The sequence below is a fragment of the Dendropsophus ebraccatus genome, chromosome 1 (assembly GCF_027789765.1).
Source record: "Dendropsophus ebraccatus isolate aDenEbr1 chromosome 1, aDenEbr1.pat, whole genome shotgun sequence".
Taxonomy (NCBI): domain Eukaryota; kingdom Metazoa; phylum Chordata; class Amphibia; order Anura; family Hylidae; genus Dendropsophus; species Dendropsophus ebraccatus.
The window spans coordinates 141242341-141268485 of NC_091454.1; the positions used below are offsets into that span (position 1 = coordinate 141242341).

General features: G+C 42.5%; 2 protein-coding genes across 5 annotated transcripts in view; one reads left to right on the forward strand and one right to left on the reverse strand.

The window, feature by feature from the left end:
* LOC138799357 (mucosa-associated lymphoid tissue lymphoma translocation protein 1-like) overlaps nt 1-2724 on the reverse strand; it is a 39434-nt gene extending 36710 nt beyond the window's left edge. The window contains exon 1 of the mRNA XM_069980408.1: nt 2641-2724. The gene's annotated coding sequence lies outside the window, so the exon portion shown is untranslated. The remainder of the gene's footprint in view (nt 1-2640) is intronic.
* The window catches only part of ALPK3 (alpha kinase 3), a 109466-nt gene that overhangs the window by 6100 nt on the left and 77221 nt on the right, over nt 1-26145 (forward strand). For 2 of the 4 annotated variants that reach the window (XM_069980358.1, XM_069980383.1), the window contains exon 1: nt 22441-22556. The exons of 1 other annotated variant lie outside the window; for it this stretch is intronic. The gene's annotated coding sequence lies outside the window, so the exon portion shown is untranslated. Of the gene's footprint in view, nt 1-22440; nt 22557-23848; nt 24052-26145 lie in introns of those variants that run through there. One more of the 4 variants, XM_069980366.1, reaches the window with a different exon arrangement.

Sequence of the window (26145 nt, forward strand, 5' to 3'; positions counted from 1 at the left end):
CTTTATACACACACAATGCAAACAGTTTGAAATAACTGGGATAAAACTGAATAAAAGCTACTGGTGAACAGAAGTAATATCCTGGCTAGGGATGGTACGAACCGAGTTCGGTTCGGGTTCGTACGAACCCGAACCCTCGGTAATGATTCCCGCTGTCTGCCTGCTCCGTGCAGCGGGCGGATCCAGCAGGAGGACCGCCTGGAAAACTGGGATACAACCATAGCCATAGGCTGTATCTCAGTTTTCCAGGCGATCCTCCTGCTATATCCGCCCGCTCCACGGAGCGGGCAGACAGCGGTAATCCGATGCCGAGCATTCGGGTTCATCCGAACCTCGGCGGGTTCGGACCATCCCTAATCCTGGCTGTGGGGTTCAGCAGACAAAATATGGGCAGTCCCTCCAAGCAAACTATGGATTTTCCAATGACTGACAAAGGTCCATACCTGTTCAGGCATTTTAACCCCTTCCTGCAAAAGGATATGCCGGCATGTCCTGCTGCGGGTGGGGTTCACAGAGGGGTGGTGGCAGTTAGACGGTGCGGCGGATCACCATGACTGGCTAATTTGCCATTTAGATGCAGCTGATAAAAGCTGACAGTTGCGTTTAAATGGCTGTAAATAGCCATCCCTGGTATCTAGTGTGGGCGATCCCTTCTTCTTACCCAGCCGGGCCACAGCATTGCAATGGTGATGATCCTGGCTTGGTAATGGACTGCAGTGGGCTCCAGCAGTCCAAAGCAATCCAGCACTCATCTAATCGATCAGTGCTGTATTAAGTATACTGTAATAATAATAAAATATAAATAAAATAATAATAAAAGCCCCCCAGGGGACTAAAAGTTAAAGTGTGGGAAAAAAAGTTTTTTTTTTCATTAATAAAAAATCCCCTCCCCTAATAAAAGTTTAAATTAGCCCCCCTATACTAAGCTAGTTCATAGTTTGTATAAAATAAGATGAATCAGAAGGGAATTTCCACCCTCAAAGCACTGAGTGACTAGGGGTAATCCTTTTAAATATTTTCTGTGAATGGCAGGGTTTCCTTGCTCAGTTAAAGCTTTTTTTTTTTCACACAGTGTATGTGGGCGGCAACAGAAAGTTATTCCTGTATAGGGTGAAAAGTATACAAAGGCACTGTGAGGCACACACATAGGTTTTTTTAGGCCAAATATGTAACAGAACAGTAGAGGAGATAAAAACTATGTTTAGTTTTTAGAAAGTTTTAAGTAGATGAGTGCCTCAGGCTGGTGCAACTTTAAAACTGTCCAGTTTAAAGGAGAAGTCCAGCAACATTTATATTTAAGTATTGTATTGCCCCCCCAAAAGTTATACAAATCCCCAATATACACTTATTACGGGAAATGCTTATAAAGTGCTTTTTTCTCCTACACTTACTACTGCATCAAGGTTTCCTGGATAAAATGGTGATGTCACGACCCGACTCCCAGAGCTTTGCGGGCTGTGACTGCTGGAGAGGATGATGGCAGGGGGATCCTCAGTGTCCCTCCAGTGCCTCAGTGTCCCCCTGCCATATATTATTATGACAGTGACATTTTAAAGGTCCAGTGCATTGAAATGACTAATTTATTGATTTTGCAGATTTGCAGTTAGCTTAGTCAAAGGAAGAAAAGAGAGGTGACCACAGGCAGGGACAGGGATAGCTAAAGCAGCTCTACAGTCTAAGACCCGTTCAAACAGTTCTACCTATCTCAGCTTCCTAGAATTGTGTGTATGATGTGGAGACTGGGGTTAAAGGGATATTCCCAACATCAAACATTCACTGTGACGTCCACCGATCCTGAGAATGGGCAGATTGTCTCCCTAATGAATAGAATGCAGTGCACATGTGTGGCCATTCATTCTCTGTATAGCTTCCAAACACTGCGAGCTGTGTGTTAAAGGGGTTATTCAGCGCTACTGGCCACTTTCTTTCAGAGACAGCCCCACTCTTGTTTCCAGCTTGGGCAGGTTTTGTTGCTCAGTTCCATTGAAGTGAATGGCGCTTAAAGGGGTTTTCCAGTGCTACAAAAACATGGCCACTTTTCCCCTTCTCTTGTCTCCAGATTGGGTGGGGTTTGAAACTCAGTTCCATTGAAGTAAATGGAGCTTAATTGCAAACCACACCTAAACTGGAGACAAGAGAGAGGGAAAAGTGGCCATGTTTTTGTAGCGCTGGATAACCCCTTTAATTGCAAATCACACCGTGCTGTCTCTGAAAGAAAGGCGGCCATGTTTTTGTAGCACTGGATAACCCCTTTAAATCAGCTTGTCACCCCCTATCCACAGGAATTCCCCATCCTTACCTTATTAGTATTCTATATATTCTTCCTCTGCCACCAAGACCCATACACACTGGCATGAGATTACAAGAACAACCAAAGCAGCACTAAAACTTCACAGTCAGCTTTGCAGGGCTTCTGTCTTAGCCTGCCGTACTATCTCCAGTCTCTTTCATCAGTGTGATCTGTACACAGTCCCTTTAGATTACAGTTCTATCCACTACAGTTTAGGATGGTAACTGCTTTAAGGTGACTCGCCTTTGGCTCATTAACCCATGATTACCCATTACCTGACCTCTATTACTATGTATTTTCCATATCCATCCAGTATCAGAAGAGAATTCACAAGAAATCACTGTACTCACTGTGAGAGCACTCCAGTAGGCAGCTCATGGTGACACCTCCAGTAAGACACTGACTTCCTTGTCTGTCTGCTTTGACTAGTCTTCGGAAAACTAAACAGCACAAATAGCCAATTATAAGGGAGGTGAAAGTGAAACTAGAGAAGAAACAGGAGCATGTGACCCTGCGTGAAGTCCCTACTATAAACTGTGTCAGGTTATGACACCTTTAAAAGGGATGTCCACCTATGACATCACCCTGTGTATATTACACTGTGAACCAGCTGGATTGCTTCACAGGCTTGTAAAGAGGGTGATCACTGTCACTCTCCCTAACAGACTGTGCCTAGTGTTTTGCTATAATTCACCTTGTGATTTATAGTGTGATTTATTTCAGATGACCGTTTACAGTTTCTGCCTTTCTTAGGCCCCATTCACACGTCCGTGTCAGTTTTTACTGTCACGAAATCCTGATCAGGAGACCTCAAATGTCATCAAGAAAGTATCAGGATTTCCTGACAGTAATCTGTTTTTACCATCAGGAAACCATCAGGAAAAACCTTCAGGATTTCCTGATGAGAAGAAAAAAATAGGACATGATGGGAGATGCAAACTGGATGGTCACAGCTTGCAGAACTACAACTCCCATCATGCCTGGCTGACAGGTCATGATGGGAATTGTACTTCTCCAGTCTGTGGCCACCCAGGTTGCAGGGCATGATGGGAGTTGTACTTCGGCAACCTACATGGTCATAGGCTGCAGAAGTACAACTCCCATCATGTCCTGTCAGCAGGGCATGATGGGAGTTGAACTTCTGCAACTTGTACGGCCACAGGCTGCAGAAGTACAACTCCCATCATGACCTGTCAGCAGGGCATGATGGGAGTTGTACTTCTGCAACCTGCACAGCCACAGGCTGCAGAAGTACAACTCCCATCATGACCTGTTAGCAGGGCATGATGGGAGTTGTACTTCTGCAACCTGGATGGCCACAGGCTGCAGGAGCACAACTCCCATCATGACCTGCTGCCAGGTAATGATAGGAGTCATGATGGCCATCTCACCTGTCCGGGGCTGATGTGGAGATCGGCGGCGGTGCGGCTCCGGTTGGGGGGGGGGATCGGCGCTGAAGGTCTGCGGGGCCGGAATTGGTGATCCCCGACGCTGATCCTTTACCGGGGGGCAGGACGGTGGCGCTGAAGGTCCGGGGACAGAGGCGGACGGTGACGGAGGCAATTAGTTGCGGAGATGGTCCGGGGGGGGGGGGGGCTTTGGGGTGCTAGGTGGCAGCGCTGAAGGCCCCGGGTTGGTGTGGGGGGTTGGCGATGAAGGCCCCGGGGGGGGGGGGGGGCAGCGGGGTGATCGGGCGGAGAGGTGTGCTGAGGAGGGTGCAAGTGGTTGCGGGGGTACCTGCGGTCTCTCTGACACTCTGGAATCACGGGCACTTTCCTGATGTACATCAGGAAAGTGCCCGTGATTCCAGCGCTCCCATAGACTTCTATGGGGGCGTCCGGGCCGGAATTCCGGACAAAAATAGGACATGTCCTATTTTTTCCGTATCTATTTTGCGTCACTGTTTGCGTCACTTCCATAAAAGTTAAATGCAAATCTATTCCTTAATTTAATTAATTTTATTTACTTATTAACCAATTATTTTCTTACAGTACTAACCAAGTAGACTTCTATAGGGGGAAAAACACCTGCAAAAATGTACATCACTATATGAATATTGGTGTTTTTCAGTCCCCCCCCCCCCCCCAATTCTTTGAAATAAATCCTGGAATTCCATGATGATGCAATCACATGACTTTTTTGGGAGATAAAATGCCGGTAATAAAAACACCTTTAGTGATTTACAGTAAAATGAGAAAACGCCATCAAAATTGCCACATGTTTTTGTGGCATTTTTTCAGCCTAAATAAACATGATTTAAAATTTGTGTCTGAGGGCTTTTGAAGCTAATGGGGCACATTAATCACTTATTTTACATTTTCAGAAGTTGGCGCCACTGGATTTATGAAGAGGCGCACATCTTCTTTTTATAACAATTATCTTCTTATTAACGCAATGTCCATCAGTATATATGACTAATTTAGTGTCATATACAATATAATATCTCTATGCTACCACCTATAAACTGATCCCATGATTAAAAGAAAAAAGAGATTCTCAGTTCCTACAAAATGAAATGGAATCATACGCAATATATATGATGGATGGGTTTATAAAATAGAGTTCATAAAAGGTTCACACAATGGGGGAGATTTATCAAACTGGTGTAAAGTAGAATTGGCCCAGTTGCCCCTAGCAACCAATCAGATTGCATCTTGCTTTCCTCACAGATACTTTGGAAAATGAAAGGTGAAATTTGATTGGTTGCTAGGGGCAACTGAGCCAATTCTACCTTACACCAGTTTGATAAATTTCCCCTAAGGTATTCATTTAATTTCACTGAAAAGAGCAGCTGGTAATGAAATCAATACATGTGCAATGATTTGAATGCAACGATGACCATAGTGAACTGTGGCCGCCAAAAATATTTATCATTTCTCCGGCCTCAGTTTGGCGAACAGAAAATAGCTACGCACACAAAGTAAAGTACGGTTGACGGCTGTACTTTACATTGTGGGCAATGCTTAATTGCATTGCAGGTACACCTAAAGGTACCTGCAATCCAAATAGAAAATAAATAAATAATGTTCATCTGGCCAATACTGCAATATCGGCCAAGTGAACATGCAAGACAGAGGCTGTTGTTTGACACTGCTAACAACGGTTATGTCAAACAACAGTCATCAATACAGTGTGTAAACATAGCCTAAAGGAGTACTCCGGTAAAGAAACAAATACTTACTTTTTGATTGGAAACTATTTACAAATCTGTATAACTTTCTGACACGTTGATTTGAATCATTATTATTTTTTGCTGGAGTCCCCTTTAAATATTTAAGCCACAGGCATTGACCAAGTGTTGGATTTGAGTAGCTGTAGCCCACCAGAGGCAGTGATTCTAAAGGACAACCCTTTAGTCATATATAACTGGTTCTTGGTCATATTTAGTAATGCTGTTTTTGCCCACATGGAGAACATTTTTTAAAAAAAGGAAAAAAAAAAAATTTTTTCTCAGTTTATACCTCTTGATATAAAAAAAACCAATATGCTGTGATTTTTTCAAAATTGCTAAGGTTTTGGGAAAAAAATAATAGTACAGTAAACATCTTGTCTCAACCTTGGTCCATTCCGGCGGGCTAGTTGGAAACTGAGCAGTTTGAGAACCAAGCCGTTCCCCCCCCCCGACCCCCCCCCCCCCAAGTAGTAATGTAAATGTATATAATTTGTTCCAGCATCCACCAATAGCTTACTACTCTTCCTGTATATTCAATTGAAAATGGTACAATTTACTCACTACAGTACAATACTGTACAGTAATACCTTGTATTAGAACCACATTTCCCCCTGAAGTTGTGTTTGATCAAATCAGGGGAGATAACAGCTGACAGTCATTGAGGTGTTCGGGCACCAAGATCAATTAGTGATCATAATTAGTGATTAATGAATGTTAGTAAATGTTCGTATGTTCGCACGTACTGTACATAATGCTAATTGTTCATGTTCGACGATCACGAACAAGTTGTTCAATGATCGGAATGGTTATAATGATCATTTTCGAACATATTCGAACTTGCGAACATACGTAACTGCGTAATTTACACTATGCAGCTGATAATCAGTATGCATGTGCGTAACTCAAGAAAGAAACGTATGCAATCTGTACGCAAATACATATGCAACTGCATCACTTACTCTTTGCACCTGATAATCTGTATGCATGCGCATAGACCACAACGTACGTTCGTTGTTTGTGAATTTTCAGTAAACACGAACCAATCATTTTTTTTTTATGTTCGAGACCCAAACCGAACATTGGGATGTTCGCTCATCACTACTCATCACTAGTCATTAGTCACTAGTCATAATGACTAATAATATAATAATCCCTGCTCTAAACCGGTGGGCGTCAGCCAGAGAGTAGCTCCCCACCGGGCATTCTTGTTGACCTAGAGCTTCGGCACAGTGACGTCCTCCCCCCTCAAAGAAGGAGAACGCTACTGGGCACGGAGCTCGGATGACCCCATTACACAAACAGCATCCCCAAATGCATCCCCCTTCATACTACTGGCAGTCCAGGAGTCTTGTGCAGGAGGAAGATGAGAGCAGCTCCAGGGCTCCTGCACGGTGACGTCCTTTCTCGCACTCAGCTGCATAGGAGATACACTGGCTGCATTGCAGTGTGTGAATGAATCCAAAAGCATGTGACAAACTATAATTTTAGCTTTATGTTCAGAATTTGGACCCAGAACCTACTACCCTCAGTTACAAAACATTCTCAGACAGAAACCTATTGGCTATTTTCAGAGCCTAAAGATAATAGAAACCTGACACCCAGTGCTTGTCTGGGGCTGATAATTTTGGCTAGAGATAAATGTGCTTTAGAAATAATATGTAAAAAAAAAAAAAGGCGAAGTAAGAACTGTAGTAATATACCAGCTGGATTTTTTTTTTTAGAATTTGTTAATAAGTGACTGACTGGTAGCCATGGAGAAAGACACATTTTCTGTACTATGTGGGTGTGGATGAAACTGTGTGGTATGCAGGAACACTATTTCCTTCCAGTAATGCAAAATAACCCAGTGGCTTTTTGTTTCTAAGAATTAGTTTTCTATAGATAAAAAAAAAAAAAATACAAAACTTTTTCCTTGTGCTCTGCATTGTTCACATACTTTCACTGATTTTCCTCCTACACCTTAAGGATTTCTAGTTTAATAATAAAACTTTTCAGTACTGCATTTTGAGGCAAACAGTCAGATTACAAGACAGTTGCCTTATACCCTTTCTTCTTTATATCTATCAGAGAAACAGATCGCTGATCTCAGGGAGACCAGCCAAACACTCCCACCTAGCCAGAATCCTGCTCCACACTGATGAGGGGCAACACCCCAAAACAGCTGTCTGTGAATGGATATCTGGCCTTGGTTTTTTCCCCGTCATTACATTGATTTATAGGGCCACTTAATATGGTGGTTTTGTTGGTTTCCCTACAGGAGCCACCCCTTGGCTGGGTCCTTCCTGGAGGGATATCTGCCTAGTCCTGTGTTTCGAGACTCTTAAATGGGGCTTTATGGGCTCTTCTTTTGCATATTCATGTTTCCCAGGGAGCAATGCACCTAGAATTTCACTGCATTGAGTGCTTTAACCGGCAGCCGGCAGTGTTATCGTTTGGCTGGTCTCCCTGAGATCAGCGATCTGTTTCTCTTATGGCTTTACTAGGCATTGCTCCCACCTAGCCAGAACTAGCCAGAATCCTGCTCCACACTGATGAGGGGCAACACCCCGATGGATACCTGGCCTTTCTGTGCCCCTATATAATAGTTAGGCCCCTCTTTCTCCCCATATAATAATTAAACCCATTGGTCTCCATATAGTATTTAGGCCTTCTCTGTGCCTCTATATAGTATTAAGAGAAACAGATTGCTGAACTCAGGGAGAACAGCCAAATGACAACACTGCCGGCTGCTAATGAAAGCGCTCAATGCAGTGAAGTCCTAGGTGCATTGCCCCCTGGGAAACATGAGTATGCAAAAAAGGAGTCCGTGGAGCCTCATTGAAGAGTCTCAAAACACAGGACTAGCCAGATATCCCTCCGGGAAGGACCCAGCCAAGTGGCAGCTCCTATTAGGAAACCACCAAATCCACCATATTAAGTGGCCCTATAAGTCAGTGTAATGACAAGGGATAAACCAAGGCTAGGTAAACATCCACAGACAGCTGTTTCGGGGTGTTGCCCCTCATCAGTGTGGAGCAGGATTCTGGCTAGGTGGGAGCAATGCCTAGTAGAGCCATAAGAGAAACAGATTGCTGAACTCAGGGAGAACAGCCAAATGACAACACTGCCGGCTGCTAATGAAAGCGCTCAATGCAGTGAAGTCCTAGGTGCATTGCCCCCTGGGAAACATGAGTATGCAAAAAAGGAGTCCGTGGAGCCTCATTGAAGAGTCTCAAAACACAGGACTAGCCAGATATCCCTCCGGGAAGGACCCGGCCAAGTGGCAGCTCCTATTAGGAAACCACCAAATCCACCATAATTAAGTGGCCCTATAAGTCAGTGTAATGACAAGGGATAAACCAAGGCTAGGTAACCATCCACAGACAGCTGTTTCGGGGTGTTGCCCCTCATCAGTGTGGAGCAGGATTCTGGCTAGGTGGGAGCAATGCCTAGTAGAGCCATAAGAGAAACAGATTGCTGAACTCAGGGAGAACAGCCAAATGACAACACTGCCGGCTGCTAATGAAAGCGCTCAATGCAGTGAAGTCCTAGGTGCATTGCCCCCTGGGAAACATGAGTATGCAAAAAAGGAGTCCGTGGAGCCTCATTGAAGAGTCTCAAAACACAGGACTAGCCAGATATCCCTCCGGGAAGGACCCAGCCAAGTGGCAGCTCCTATTAGGAAACCACCAAATCCACCATATTAAGTGGCCCTATAAGTCAGTGTAATGACAAGGGATAAACCAAGGCTAGGTAACCATCCACAGACAGCTGTTTCGGGGTGTTGCCCCTCATCAGTATGGAGCAGGATTCTGGCTAGGTGGGAGCAATGCCTAGTAGAGCCATAAGAGAAACAGATTGCTGAACTCAGGGAGAACAGCCAAATGGCAACACTGCCGGCTGCTAATGAAAGCGCTCAATGCAGTGAAGTCCTAGGTGCATTGCCCCCTGGGAAACATGAGTATGCAAAAAAGGAGTCCGTGGAGCCTCATTGAAGAGTCTCAAAACACAGGACTAGCCAGATATCCCTCCGGGAAGGACCCAGCCAAGTGGCAGCTCCTATTAGGAAACCACCAAATCCACCATATTAAGTGGCCCTATAAGTCAGTGTAATGACAAGGGATAAACCAAGGCTAGGTAACCATCCACAGACAGCTGTTTCGGGGTGTTGCCCCTCATCAGTGTGGAGCAGGATTCTGGCTAGGTGGGAGCAATGCCTAGTAGAGCCATAAGAGAAACAGATTGCTGAACTCTATATAGTATTGACACCCACTGTTACCCTTATATATTGATTAGACCCCTCTGTGTCCCCCATATTGTAGTTATGCCTTTCTGTTCTCACATGTAGTTTTTTTTGGCCCCTCCATGCCTCCATATTTTATAAGTGCTCTCTGTGCCCTCATATAGTAGTTAAGTCCCCTCTTTGCCCCCAATATAGTAGTTAGGTACCTCGGTCCCCATATAGTAATTAGGCCCCTCTGTCCCCCATATAGTAGTTTGGCCCCCTCTGTGCAGGTAGCCTGCCCCATGTAAGCATCCCCTTAAAAAATTTTTTAAAAAAGCCATACTCACCGACTGCAGTCCCCTGGCATGCTCTCCTCTCCTGACTCTGTGCAAGCAAATGAGGGCTGTCACTTATGTGCTATAGAGCTGAGGAAGAGAGGAGCCTTGTGTGAGTGGAGACATAATGCTGCTTGTGGCAACAAGAGTGATTGGCAGGCCAATGGCTCCTCACTCACAGAGCTGCATCTGATTGGATGCATTCATCAGGAGAGCATACAGTTAAAGGGCCAGTTGCAGCACCCAGGAGGAGGGGGCTGAGGGGCCTACTCGAGCTTAGGGCCAATTTGAGTCTGGTCTTATTATGCGACTGGCTGAGTGGTAGTGCTTTAGAAATGTTATAGTGTATTAGCATTAGGCCAGTTTTACATGAGTGTAATGTGAACACATTTTTGTGTCTGTATTACAGTTACAAGTACTGCCCTGTCTATGGGTCTAATGACCTAGACTGACAGCTTTCAGTTTAGGTTATCAGACCTACGCTCAGTCATCTATAATGCAGATGCAAAAATTTAGCAGTTCTATACTTTCTGTAAAACATTATTAAGTGTAATACTTATCTGTAGAAATTAAAAGGGTAACCCCCCCCCCCTTCCATTCCAACAGTTTTTTTTTCCTGAACAGCTGTGTGGCTGGGGTCCTATTTATAATATATATGGTTTATCTCACATCTGAACTGCAAGTTAATTTGTTCCATAGTGATGGTCTTCCTTCACAAAATTACACTTACAGGAACAGAAAATAGGATGTGGTCTAGGAGTATACAAAAATAAAACAGTGAGTATTTCCACATACTCATGCCAAACATGGTGGAAAATATGCCGTTATTACTATAACATTACCCAAAAACTGTGTGATATTGTCAGGATTATCTGAAACGCTGTGCCCTGCTGTTGTGGGAGAAATGGGCTCATGGTTTCCATCGCATTCAAAATGCATTACAAATGCCTTTTCTTTTTATTTAACTGCAAACACAACTTTCCTTAAACGCAACTTTTGCGCATGAAAAAAACACCAAGGGTACATTCACACTTACCAGATCCGCAGCTGATTTTCTGCTGCGGATACGCAGTGGATCGGCAGCAGATCCACAGCAGATTTGATTTAAATAACTGAACACAGCATCAAATCTGCACCATCAAATCTGCTGCGGATCTGCTGCAGATCTGCTGCGGATCCTGTAGGTGTGAACGCACCCTAAGGCTATGTTCACACTGCGTATGAGTCCGTCTGTAGTTCGTACGCCGACGTACATGTGCGGCTAAAACTACGGGCGTGGGAAAAATCGACATGCGGCCGGATGCGTACGAACCACGAACATACACCCGTAGTACAGTTATGCTTCTCTAGCTTGTTTCGAAGCGATCTGAGGCAGGTCATTTACTTGGAAACCTTCGCCCAGCCCCGTCAACCACGCAGAACCTTTTGGATGAAAAAATCAAGTTCAATTTGGCTGAAATAAGTACTCCGTACGGGACCGCACTGAAATCCACGGCCGTGAGTTTCAACATTTCCCTCCTCAAACAATGGTCTTGTTCATTTTTCACGGAGCCGTATACGATCCGGCCATAAGCTCATACGTAGTGTGCATTGTGCGGGCATATATCGTATACTTTCAAGCGAGCGCATCAACCTCAAAACTACGTGCGTATATTCGCGGTTCGCACTACGGACCGATTCATACGCAGTGTGAACATAGCCTAAGGGTGCGTTCACATGTATAGGATCTGCAGCAGATTTGATGGCGCAGATTTGAAGCTGCAGATTTGCTTTGAATCAACTTCAAATCTGCGCCATCAAATCTGCTGCAGATCTGCTGTAGATCCTGTACGTGTGATCTGCAGCAGATTTGATGGCCCAGAATTGATTTGCTTTGAGGCTGCATTCACACTATGTATATTTCAGTCAGTATTGCAACCAAAAACCAGGAGTGGATTAAAAACACAGAAAGGATCTGTTCACACAATGGTGAAATTGAGTGGATGGCTGCCATATAACAGTAAATAACTGCCATTATTTCAATATAACAGCCGTTGTTCTAAAATAACAGCAAATATTTGCCATTAAATGGCAGCCATCCACTCAATTTCAACATTGTGTGAACAGATCCTTTCTGTGTTTTTAATCCACTCCTGGTTTTGGTTGCAATACTGACTGAAATATACGTAGTGTGAACGCAGCCTGAATCTGCAGCTTCAAATCTGCGCCATCAAATCTGCTGCAGATCTGCTGCAGATCCTGTACATGTGAACGCACCCTAAAAATGCCCAAATAACTGCAGGAGTTTCTCCTACTTTTTAAAAAATATTTTCTGGCAGTTTTCTTAGCGTTTTCTCATTTTAGTGTACATTACTAAAAGAGTTAGGGAAGCCTCAGACACAAAGGGTTAATGGGGGAACCCTGTGCGTTTAAAATAATTTAGAAAAAAATGCATAGGGTTCCCCTTATTTACATAACAAGCCAGGTTAGTTAAAAAATCAAACAGCAGCAGCCTAGTAGTACCAGGGTGGGAAATGCCATTTTTTTGCTCCCTAGCCTAATAATACCAGCCTGCTACCTCTCAGTCCAGTGCTGTGGGACTACTGGTACCGATTCTTCACAGTATCACTGGTGCAGTGGGTAATTTGGTAATAATGGAGGGGAGTTAGTGTTAGCCTTTTACACAAGCTAACACTAGGCCCCAACTTAGTAATTAATGCAGACAGCTTCCACTACTGAGTCTGTAATAAAAAAAATAAACAAGCAACACAATAGAGAAAAGTATTTAATTAAAAAAATAACACCCCCACACCCCTCACTGACCATTTTATTAAACAAAAAAAAAAAACCACAAGGCTGGTCATTAACGTAGTCCACGGAATCCGACGCAATCCTCTGGATACCGATATCTGAAAAACAAAAGGCGAAAAAAAAGCCAGGAGCAGAACACCCATCATTTTGACTGGTGTTATGCACTTTACATCTTGGCAGACTGGCACACAAGGGTTAAGTGAGGATGCATCACATCTACCCTTAACCCTCTGTGTGCCAAGCTGAACTTTGTGGCCCCCAGGGGTTCAATGAGGATGCACGCCATCCACATTTAAACCCATGGGGACCACATTGATCCCCCACTGTACCCATCCCAGCAAGGAAGGAAGTTAAGTGCTCCCCTTCATTGCTGGGCTAGGTGCTGTGCTGGGGGTAGAAAAAGGGGGGGGGGCTGTTTATACTCACCACAGACATCCTAAATCTTCAAATGTCACAGCAGCAAATCAACAGCAGCACAAGCGTCATATCATCCAATCAGTGTCTCCAGCCGGGTGCCGAAGAAGGGGAGAAGGCCTGGCCGCCCTCCCCCCTTAACAGAGCATAGTCTGGCCCACAGGGGGTTAAGTTAACCCCCTGGGGACCAGACAGCTTTTTTGTCACAGAAAAGCACCACTAAAAAACGCCATATGCAAAGGCTATGGTATTTTTTAGTGGAGCAGAAGACTATGGGAGAAAAACACCACAGTTTGCTGAAAAAAAACGCCAAGCCCTCAGCCTGCTGCGTTTTGAAAAAAACTGCCACGGAACCGCAAAAATGACAGAAAGGAGAGAAAAATGCCTAACAAAAAAACAGCCATGTGTGTAAGGCAGATCATAAACTTCCATTGACTCCCAGCTAACATCTGGCCGCTGAAAAAAAATGGCATTGCATTTTTATTGCCATTTAAAAAAAAAAAAAAAAAAAAAAAAAAAAAGGCAGTGTGAAGCTAGTCTAAAAGCAGCTATTGTGATGGGCTACTTTTCTGTGCTGATCTGGAGGCAGAAAGCCTTTGACAGTAAAGTTTGCACGGTTGTTATTCCTGGAGTCATTGCAGCTGCTTTATTTGGGTGCCTGCTATTGATCCCCCTGTCTTCCTTTAGGACACATAATTTGTCGGCTTCCTCATTTTAATGCTGGGTATCCAAGTCAAGCTATGGGGGCTTTCCTGTGCTAGCATAGCTTTTTATTGGTGGCTTTCAAGAATAAGCACCATTTTGGTAAACAGGTTCATGAAGGCATCTCATCAACTGAGCCACTTATAAGCTATAAGACACGTTTCAGCGTCTACATATAGTGACTGTCTGATACAAGCTTCCTATTCTTCCCACAGGAGGTCACTGTAGTTTTCTAATAACAGCAATGCAGTCTTGGAACCTGAGACAAACAAACCCAGCAACAAGTTTAACCTACCAAATAGCAAACATCACCTTCAGAATAAATGTGCATTCTATTTATGAGGTCTTAGCTGATGTTTCCATGTAGACACGCAAAGAGGATTAGATGGTAACTAGACACCACATGCGCTTTCTAATAAATTCTGGAACAAACTGTTAAAATAGCAATCCTAAATAAATGCTCATGCTCACCTTCATTACACCTCTAAATTGACTCTATCTTACACCCTAAATTGGGAAAATAGCCCATCATTAACCAACTATTGCTAGAGTGGAGTAGAATTGTTATTTAGTATAGCAAGTTACTCACCAGTTTTCTTCATAGATGGGGCATTATTATTTTGTAAATATAACATATACAAGAAAAAGCATGACCATTGAAACTATGTGACAGTAATATTAATAATGTGAGGTTAGGGCTAGGTAGTCCAATCGCAGAGGATCTGGGGGGACCATGCATCAGCAGCTTTAATTACCTTTGTTTTTTAGTTGGGTTATAGGTCATTGTTTACTTGTTGAAGAGGGCATTATAGAGCACTGGATATGTGAACCGATAGCTGGGTGCAACATTTTGTTCTCTTGGAATTGGCTTTATAATCTAGAAAATATTCTGAGGCATCAAATCAAGAGGAGCTGGTGCCATGTGATATAGATGAAATGAAACCCACACCACTTGCATCAGTGTCTGCACAGAGAAGCTGCTAAGCTTATGCAAACAGGAAGGTGTGAAGGGAGCAGGAAAGTTCAGTGATCAACTCAAGCCAAGGTCAAAAAGGGATGTGTGTCCAGCAGACATCTTCAAAGGCCAGTTTTACATTAATGTAATAGAGGCAAATTTCTATGGTGCTCTTAGTTCCGGCCATCAGACCCATGGTCAGATCACAGCTTGCTGCCGTAAAGCACCCTTTTGTGTGATACTGGCCCTAGTAAGACCGCATTCACACGTTCCTGTAACGGACCCCCCCCTCCCCATAAGATTCTGGGAGCGGGGGAACTGTATATATATGAGCCGCGCTGTAATGAAACACATATGCATACAGTTCCCCCGCTCCCAGCATCTTATCACAAATGCTGCCTGAGCAGGAAGGGGGAGACCGTTAGAGGCATTGTACGTCAATGTGGAACACAGAACGTGTGAATGCGGCCTTACTATGAAACAAATTTTATATGGTTGGCTCCTGAAGACTATGATAAATGATAGGAATCTAAGCCTATCAGCATACACAGTATATGAAAAATCTCTGTGATCTCATGCAGATAAAGCATGTGGTAAACAAAAGGACATTAAAACACATTACTATACAAACAATTAATGGCGATGTTCTTACACAGTATTTTTCTCAGTATTTTGGTCAGCAAAATACAGAAACTGTGCAAGTCTTTCAATTTTTTCCAATTTTGGTCTGTCGTTCCACTCCTGATTTTGGCTACAAATATTGACAGGAATACTGACCAAAATACTATGTGTGAATAGTAGAGCCATATAGTGGTATTGAGGTTTATTTAATTGGATAGTTTTTTACATTACAGACTGTGAACAACTGAATTTTTTTAAAGGTTCATTTTACTGTTTCTTACATTTACTTTTGTTGTATAAAAAAGCGTAGTCAACTGTGCTCCCATATACGGCAAAAAAAGTAAAGGTTTCAATCTGTTTTATATTAGATTTAAAAAAAAATCAGAGGAATATAAATACAAATGGACTGTCAAACAAAGCATACATAGGAGATATAGAAATGGTACAGGAAAAGAAACAAATACGGAACAATAAGGCATTAATCTTGCAAGGCAGTATGTAGTTCTGGTATGTAGGCATAATTCATTTTATTGAATTTTATTTTATATTGTCAATTGGAAACTAATTTTGCGACAAAACGGCATCCATCAGCATTAGCTAATGTTTAAGATTTCTTTTTCAAGTGTATAACATGCGTATGTTAAATAAAAATTAAAAATGAATAAAACTCAGGCTAATCCAAAGACTTGACTGCCATAAGTAGTGTTGAGCGAACTTGCCTAACTGGGTTCGGCAACATGCTCCAAACCAAAATTGTCAGTATTTAATTCCTGGCAACTGGAGAATGCAGCCCCAGGGGTTGCCAGGAAAACATGAATACAGCCTATGACTATGTTCACACAACGTATATTTTGTATAAATTACGGCCGTTGTTGCAATTTACAATATGTTGTATTGGGAATTAATGGAATCCTGGCCGGAGTGTATACACATAGGGTGACATGTATTAAGGGTATCGGCGGAAAGTGCCGATTTGCGTATTATTTTATTCGCAAATGGCCGATTTGCGAATAAAATATTCGCATATCGGCACTTTCTGCCAGGTACGCCTGGGGGGGGGGGGGGCGGGGTGCAGGCGGGAGGGGGAGCGCAGACTCCGAGTCCGGCAAAAGATACGCCGAAAACCTACTCCATCTTTCAGGTGGCGTAGGTTTTCTGCCGTGCGCATGGGATTTATGTAGAGGCAGTCTGCCACTACATAAATCTCCGTAGCGCTGGAGATGTGGGGACATTTTTAAGTCCGGCGTAAAAAACGTCGGACTTAATAAATGTTCCCCATAGTATACGCTCCGGCTGTGATTCCATCTGGCCGCACGGAAAACTGACATGTCAGTTCATTGAATAGCGTCCATAGAAGACATGTCAGTTCACACAACGGAGAGTGTGAGATGATCTTCAATAACACCGGCTGTTCTGTGACCTGGCTGCGTCACAGAACGTCCGGTGTTATACTATGTATGAACATGGCCTATGGCTGTATTGGGAATGAATGGAATCCCGGCCGGAGTGTATACACATAGGGGAAGATTTATGAAAGGGTGTAAATATACACCTGGTGTAAACTGCCCACAGCAGCCAATCACAGCTCAGCTTCCAGCTCTGGTAGAATAAAAGAGGAGCTGTGATTGGTTGCTGTGGACAGTTTACACCAGGTGTATATTTACACCCTTTCATAAATCTCCCCCATAGTATACACTCTGGCCATGATTCCATCTAGCCGCTCAGAAAACTAACATGTTAGTTCATTGAATAGCGGCCGCAGAAGACATGTCGTTTCACACAAAGGAGCGTGTGAGATGATCTTCAACAACACCGGCCGTTCTGTCACCGGGCCGGGTCACAGAACGGCCGGTGTTATACCATGTGTGAACATGGTCTATGGCTGTATCCATGTTTATCCAGGAGCATTCGGGTTTGGAGAAAGTTGCCAGACCCTAATAGTTCGGCAAGTCCGCTTAATACTAGTCATAAGCCTTCTCCCAGCTGTTTTAATAGATTCCCCAGTAAAAACATATAAGCTTTTCAGTTTTTTATTATAACAATAACAATATTATTGTGGTTTTGTCATACATTTTATGGTAGATTGAAATGAGTCATTAGGCTATGCGCACACACAGTAAAAGACCGGCCGTTCCGTGACCCGGCCAGGTCACGGAACGGCCGGTCTGAAAAGGTCATCCTGGACGGTACTGCAGTCCCTGCCGGATAATCTTTTCGGCCGCATGGTTCTGATGCGGGCGCGCACGCATCAGAACTCCCCACTGCACACTATGGAGTGTGCGGCCAGAGCTGCTCACTCCACAGTGTGCACTAACAGGGTTTTCTGCAGCTGCTATTCACTGAATAGCAGCCGCAGAAAACTAACATGTCAGTTGTCTGCAGTGCCGATAGGGATCCCGGCTGGAGCGTATGCTATGGCAATGGCACGTATATTACCGTATAAATCATGACCGTTGTACAACGGCTGTGGTTTTACGAAAATATACGTTGTGTGAACATAGCCTTACAATGTACAATTGTACAAGCCCTCATATAGCTCTTAAGATGGAAAAATGAAGTAGTGTACACAAAGCCAAAACCCACTGAGTTCTTAAGGGGTTAATGGCATAGATATATCAGCTCACCCTTACACAACGGGAAACAGCAGACATATGTCCTGTTTGGAGCACAGAGACTGTAACAGGCCAACTCCTGTGAATCATGCAAAAAAAGGAAAAATCTTCAGCTCCAATAAAAAAAATTTCCAAGTTGAGTCCACAAAAAAACTTTACAAACGGACATTGACATCCATAAAATAATGCCTAAGTGTTCCAGAGACAAGCTCCTGGCATAACATGGTCTAGTCTCTAGTCCTGGCATAACATGGTCTTGTCTCTAGTCCTGGCATAACATGGTCTAGTCTCTAGTCCTGGCATAACATGGTCTAGTCTCTAGTCCTGGCATAACATGGTCTAGTCTCTAGTCCTGGCATAACATGGTCTAGTCTCTAGTCCTGGCATAACATTGTCTAGTCTCTAGTCCTGGCATAACATGGTCTAGTCTCTAGTCCTGGCATAACATGGTCTAGTCTCTAGTCCTGGCATAACATGGTCTAGTCTCTAGTCCTGACATAACATGGTCTAGTCTCTAGTCCTGGCATAACATGGTCTTGTCTCTAGTCCTGGCATAACATGGTCTAGTCTCCTCCTCTTGGTGGTTTATTAACTCTCTCAATGTGCAATGTCGGGGAATCATTATCTTTCAATAGGCAAACTTAAAACAATAATAATAGAGAAGATCTGCTGGCAGATGCTCCATGTAATATGAGCAGTGGCAGCAGACTGATGCTATCTTCTATGGGCCACCCAGACGACCTAAAGATTGTCTGGGCAGCAAGCCCAGACAATGAGGAGCAAGCGAGCGATGACCTAACAGATTGTTATCCAGGGGTTATCCAGCGCTACAAAAACATGGCTGCTTTTGCCCCACTCTTGTCTCCAGTTCAGGTGTGGTTTGCAATTAAGCTCTATTTACTTCAATGGAACTAATTTTTAATCCCCACCCAATCGGGAGACAAGAGTGGTGCAAAAGTGGCCATGTTTTTGTAGCACTGGAAAACCCCTTTAATGTAATAAGGCGCTAATCTTCAAACCTCTTTATGACGCTCTGCTCAAGAAGAAACATTACCCCTTTGGCCCCACAACGATAGGCGTCTTACCAGCCAGCCAGCATTCCGCTGTGTAGTGCCAAGGGACAATAACCACGAAACAGTTATCTACAGATGGGGATCCTTTTCTTCTGGAGAGATCTCTGGTTTGGCATACATTCCCACTCATGTTTTAAGCCCCATACTTAGAGTAAAACACAGATTTTAAAGGGGTAGTTTAGCAAATGTATTTTGCTAAATCAACTAGTGCCAGAAAGTGCCACCAATATGTAATTTACTTCTATCAAAAAATCTCCAGTCTTCCAGTACTTTTAAGCTTCTGTATGTCCTGCAGGAAGTGGTGTATTATTTCCAGTCTGGAGTGTTTTTTTTGCTGAGCTACCCCTTTATGTGAAAGCTACCATAAAAATGCCTTTCATGCTCTAGAATTCACAGTAAACCATGAATGGCCTGTAAGTCTCCATGTGTCTTTATAATGCTTTCCTAAAGAAGAAAGAGTACCCCTTTGGTCCCACAACGGTAGGCCTCTCAACAGCCTGACACCACCCTGCTGTGTACTGATGAAAGGCAGTAAACCCAAAGGGCTTGCACACTTGCACTTTTTGTGTGGCATGCTGCACTTTTTATGCACTTGGGTAAGAGACCACTTGTCTACAGATTGGTATTCTTTCCTTCTCAAGAGATCTCTGCCTTATGCTGGGTTTACACGGAGCGATTATCGGGCGAATTTTCGCGATAACGATCGAATTCGAACGATAATCGTACGTGTAAACGCGGCGAACGATCGAAAAATTGTTCATTTTGATCTTTTACAGTTTCTTAAATCGTCGTTCGTCGTTCGCAGAAAATTCGCCGATCGTTCCGTGTAAACAGTCGTTCACTGATTTTCCCTATGTGTGAGATAGGCTTAAGCGATTGCAAAACGATCGCAAAACGAATTTTCTGTACGATATATCGTACAGTCTAAACGCTGATCGTTATAAAAAAAATTGTTACTTCAAAATTGTTAATCGTACGATCGGGCGAATTATCGCTCTGTGTAAACCCAGAATTAGGGTACGTTTAGACAGATAGATTTATCTGACAGATTTTTTAAACCAAAGCCAGGAACAGACTATAAACAGAGAACAGGTCATAAAGGAAAGACTGAGATTTCTCCTCTTCTCAAATCCATTCCTGGCTTTGGCTTGAAAAAACTGTCAGATAAATCTCTGTGCAAATGCACCATTACATGTTTTAAGTCTCTTAATTGGAGAGACCTGGGCTTTAGCATGGTGTGGGAGAGTTGCTTTGCATATCCTTTCACTACTATTGGTTTTAGAGAATTGGCGCCAAGAGGAAAATTAATTACCAGTCACTATTTTAAGCAAAGTTGCATTTATTGCCTTCTCCAACTCTACATTTAAAGAAGCATACATATGATATGCCTCTTCTATTAGATTGTGGATATTTCAAAGAGACCAGGGGATAGTCTGCACCAAGTTACCTCTGGTTGTTAAGGAGTTTGCATAGAGATATTGCAATACAGGTTAAAGAATTGAAGAAAAACTTTCTCTAACTTCCAGAACTTTATAAATTAGACATACACCTGGCATTCTAAACATGTTACCTGGGCTAGGCGCTCTAGGCATCTTAACATCAACTGTGACAAATGTAATTATAATGACTTACAGGAGCTTTCTCCTAGCTGGGACAGGCAGAAAAAAAGTTTTTCTCAACCTTGAACTTGCCATCATTCCAGTGCCACAGATGCTCTGCAGTTGCATGTGCTGCAGTGATGTCTCATGTATGTGACTGCTGCCTCGTCACCTGCACAATGTGCTGGACCTTAGGTGGTGGACCCTTTAAATGATAGCAAAAAAGGGGCCCGGGTCTCATTGCACACTAATTTTACCACAATGCATACTAGAGCGCTAGCATATACTGTAGCTAAAATCTACGCTAACTCAGAGCTAGGATAGATTCAAGACACAGTGCATGAGGCAGCCCCTGCAGTACATGAGTTATTTGGAGACCTGTGCCTCTTTTTGAACTGGCCAAATCCTACAGCCATGGGATTTTCACTAAAGACCAGTGTGTGTGAAACACTGGTCTTAGTAAATTGCCCTTATGGGTTCATATAAAGATAACTTTATTGTCCATGAACTATTTCCCTTTTTAAAAACAGATAGCACAGGTAGCATCCAGGTTTCTTTACCTTTATGTCCATAGTCTTTCTATGTGATATGATATGGTGCCATGTCAACTCATAAACAGTGAAGGGACTACGCACAGTAGCGGATTATAATAGGTCCTTTTCAGGCGGTAGCCCGGGGCCCTGAGCTCTGGCTACTGTTCTGCCATGATTTGCAAAAAAATTACTGCTTTTTTTACAGCAATTTTGTTCAAATCAGGGCATCGTGACATTATCTATCCTGTACTATGAACACCACGCTAGTGCTACCATAGTTAGAGTGGGCCGGGGGGCCCAGGCCTGGTGAACAGCCTGGGGCCTATGGTAAAGTTAATCCGCCCCTGGCTATGCAGCTTCTGTCAGGTCATGAGTTTTGTAAAGGACAAGATGTGCAGCTTCTACAGTCATAAATGGCGACACAGATGTGAATTAAAGGGGTTGTCTAAGATTAGAATATCATGTCCGCTTTCTTCCAGAAACAGCATCACTTTTGACTTTAGTTTGGGTGAGGTTGTGCAACTCAGTCCCCTTGAAGTGAGTAAAGCTTAATTGTAAACCCACACACAACCTGGAGACAAGAGTGGCGCTGTTCCTGGAAGAAAGTGGCCAAGTTTTTTTTTTTAAATCCTGGATAATCCCGTTAAATAAAGCAACAATGACTTTTCAAACAATGTCAACTGAAATAACCAACTAGCTAAACTATACAGTATATAGGTTGTTTTGATTTCAGTGCATTCAGAACCAACTATTATTACTATTATCTAAAAACCTAAAAAACAAGCCAATTTGTGTGGATGATAAATAAAGGGACCCAGTGTTAATAGTCTGCAGCTTTCAACTCTCACACTTCTTAAAGAAAAGTTGCAAACAGCAGTATTGCAAAATACATAACATTATACGTTCTGTTAAGTAAATTGAGGTGTCCATTACTCAAACACAGTAAACAAAAGTCATCTACCAAAACATGTTACGTATGGCTGTGTCTTCTATGCATTTACCCTCCCCCAGTAACATCCAGTCACTTCCCAAGCTATTGAGACCTCCTGGAAAATGTGACCGTCCCTATGCTTGGATATCTATAAATAGAAGGTGGGCAGCACATGTCATGAGTGACAGCTGCTGCTGGGGATTTGGCCAGGGGTAGGAAAGAATCAGTTCAGGGCTGAGATTTAGCAAACGCACAATATTTACCTGCTTCCTCTGGAATTCCTCTGCTCATCTTGTCTGAAGAGCTAATGCTCTAATCTCCACACGGTAAGTTCTGATTTGTGCTTCTGGACTACTATTAATGGGATAGGTTTCAGTTTTTTAGTTACTTTGTCTTTTCCTATCTATGGGTTTACTTATTTATTAAAAGTCCACTTTGAATTGCACTGTTGAGAAATATAGAGAAGCAAAGTTTTTGGAGACATACAATATAGTCATAGTCTCATATTGTACTAATTTGGTAAAGCATACTCTCTGGCGCTCAGATTACCATGAAAATAAGCATACTATGTCCATACTACACCATTGTCAGAGCTATAGAATTATGTGATTTGTAATTTGAATGTTATGATAAAATGTCAGTATCTATTTTTAGCCTGTTAAATTCAGTGGAGCGGTTACTTTTATCCCTGCCCCTTTAAGGGCACCCTTCTGGTATCTTATTTGAAAGAGATTGGGATGGCAAGAGGGGCTGGAGAAGCACAGACACAAGAAATGCTAAAATAGGCATGTGGCATTTTGTGGTCACTGGCTGTAATAATGGAAATCCAATGAATAGCAATTACAAACTAAGTACATTAGTGGAAAATACATTGACTCAGTGGTAGGGGGAAGTTGTGAAAACGAAAAGGTTCTAATAATATATAGAATTCAGTGAATTTAATGCTCCATATGAAACATAGAAAATGTGTGCAAGGTAAGCACAACCATGTCTTCTAGCATACCAAGCACATATTCCCCATAAGAATGCAGCTTTCTTTCTTTGGTTGTCCCTATGATGCAGAGTTTTAGAAAAAAACTAAATGTATGAATATGCCATAATTGTGCTTCTCTTTAAAAAATGTTGTCGGTTATGTCAGAACTCATCCAGAACTGGTTTGAATAAGAGGCATATAACTGCACCATTCTAAAAAGGCTGTTATGACAGGTCCGACCTAAATAATACATATAACCCATATTGTCAATTTTGACTGGCCTGCTTGTGTTTTGTACCAAATGGTTCATATTCCTTTACTTTGACTTACATGACTTTACCAATGCTTCTAGTTGTATCTTAAAATATTATGTTGCAAGCATGGCGCTATAACGTTTACATTTAATACTGTACATTAATAAAATCTGGAAGATACAGCAGCCCTTATGGCCCAATATCTCTTAGAGACAGATCTGTGTGAGATAAATGTATACTATGTTTTATACAAGTGTTGAGAATATGTGAGGGTGACATCATTCCTGAAATCTAATATTAATTCCATGTGATGCATTCTTAGTAGTCATTAGAGTCAGACATCAGCTGATATGTGCTCGTGTGGTCTTATCACTAAATGTTTTCTATACAGGTCACAATAGATTACTAAAGTACAGGAACAAGCAACACTCCACATGCCAAGGAAGTAAAAATTCCAGCATGCATTGCCTATGAGAGGGTGTCTAGTCACTTGGAAGAGGAATCTGTAGTCTCCAGATATATGCAGAAAATATTACACTTTCTCCTCCAATGATGGAAGTCATTAATATAATCTATTATCTGTGAAGGATCATTGTAAGTGTTTATTTATTAGCAGAATATTTTTTTTTACTATGACAGCATTTTAGGTACAGTACTATGGTTCATGGAGAAATTGCCCACTGCTGTGTCCTGGTGAGAAGCTATTAAGATGCCTAAATGGGTTTATGTTTGCCATATGTATGTCAGTACCCTTTTATAAAAATTTAACTTACACTTAAACAATATTATATGATATCACAGCAGTATCCTGATGGCAACACAGTTGTGTCACTGCAGGGTACTGGACTGAAAACCATTTGTAATGTCACAGCAGCTTCACTGAATGAAACTGCTTATGGTGTTGTACAGGTTTGTATGACAACATAATCTGATTGTGATGTCAGAGCAGTTTACATACCTGTAATTACATGGGAACAATAGTGATATTAGGGAGGTTACTTATACAAGTTATACAATATTGTTATGTGTCAGAGATGTTCTGACTGAAACATACCTGTAATGTCACATAAATTACATGGAAAGGTTAGTGATATTAGGGAAACTTACTTGAGTTATACAGTATTGTTATGTCACAACTGTTGAACAGAAAACACTTGTGAAATCACAGCTGCCTACCCAACAGAACAATATTATGTCTCCTGGTGCCTTTACACAGAGAGATGGAACTGACACTTATTGGAGCCAAAGCCAGGAATGGATTTGAAAAGAGGAGAAATCTCAGTCTTTTCTTTAAGACCTGTTCTCCGTTTATAGTCTGTTCCCCTCACTTTGGCTTCACAAATCTGTCAGATAAATATCTCTGTGTAAAGGCACCCTAAGTAGTTTACCCAGGGTTCAACACTAACACAAGGGGGCCCCTATCATTACTAACAAATGATAATGTGCACTAGCTATAGTTTTGATAAATCAGGTACATTACTGTCTTCATAGTATTCATACCCAGAATACAAATGACACAATGGTGAATAAGTGTAAGGTGTACCTACCTGGACCATACATTTTGACACTTTTGACATCTGTTTTGATATTGGACTATGTTAAGACTGAATTAGTCAAAAATATGCTTCTTCAGTGAATCATGGTTTTGTTTTATTGATTGATTAGACAATTTCTAATTTTTCACACAAGCCTGTAATAAACTAATATGAACACCAATTGATTATTTACAACTCAATCAATACTTGGAAGTATCTTGGAAGTGGTATCTGTCCTTAATATTATCTTATGATCTGATTTTGGCTTCAGAACTTCATCACAAGACCTGAATAAAACCCGAGCATAAATGCACTGTGTAAGAGCACTCTTAGCCAATAATTGGCAGTGAACGACCTCCTGAAAGATTACTAGATCGTTCATGCAGCTGTTTACTTCCATCATTGTTGGCAGCATATCCCCCATTTACCTAAGGAGATATGCTGCCAACTAACAATGATTTTTATGTGTGCCTGATCCCAGTGATTAGCCAGCTAATGTGCCTTTTTACTTGGGGCAGTAATCAGCCTATGTGAAAGGTCCTTAAAGCCCCACCCAGTGACAACTAGGGCTGTGGAGTCAGTTATGGTACGTTTACACAGAGAGATTTATTTAACATATTTTTGAAAAGAGGAGAAATCTCAGTCTTTCCTTTATGACCTGTTCCCTGTTTATAGTCTGTTCCTGGCTTTGGCTTCAAAGATCTGTCAGATAAATCTCAGTGTAAACACACCATAAGCAGAAGCTCCAACTCCATCTCCCGAATTTTATCAAGGACCAATTCCGAATAAAGCGATGATATAAAGCAGATTCTCCTGTGTGTGCAGTGAATGCAGCCAGTCTCCAGCCACCATGTCCTGAATAACTCAGAACTAGGGAAGGTGGAGCAGGTGGTCTTTTCCTCCCAACAATTTTCTATGTTTCTAACTAAATAGTCACCATACACAAAGAAAATCCCCAGGAACTAGCCGCTCAGCCACTCAATGGCTGCAGCTTTGTTCCGACTCAGTCACTGATTGGCTGAGTGGGCATTTCTGGGTGGGGCCGTGATGACATCACAGGATCAAGAGCCCAGTGGGAAGCCATAAGCCACGATTCTGCACTGGGACTTTTTTTTATTATGATCGTACCACCCCCTACCCCCCCACCCTTGAT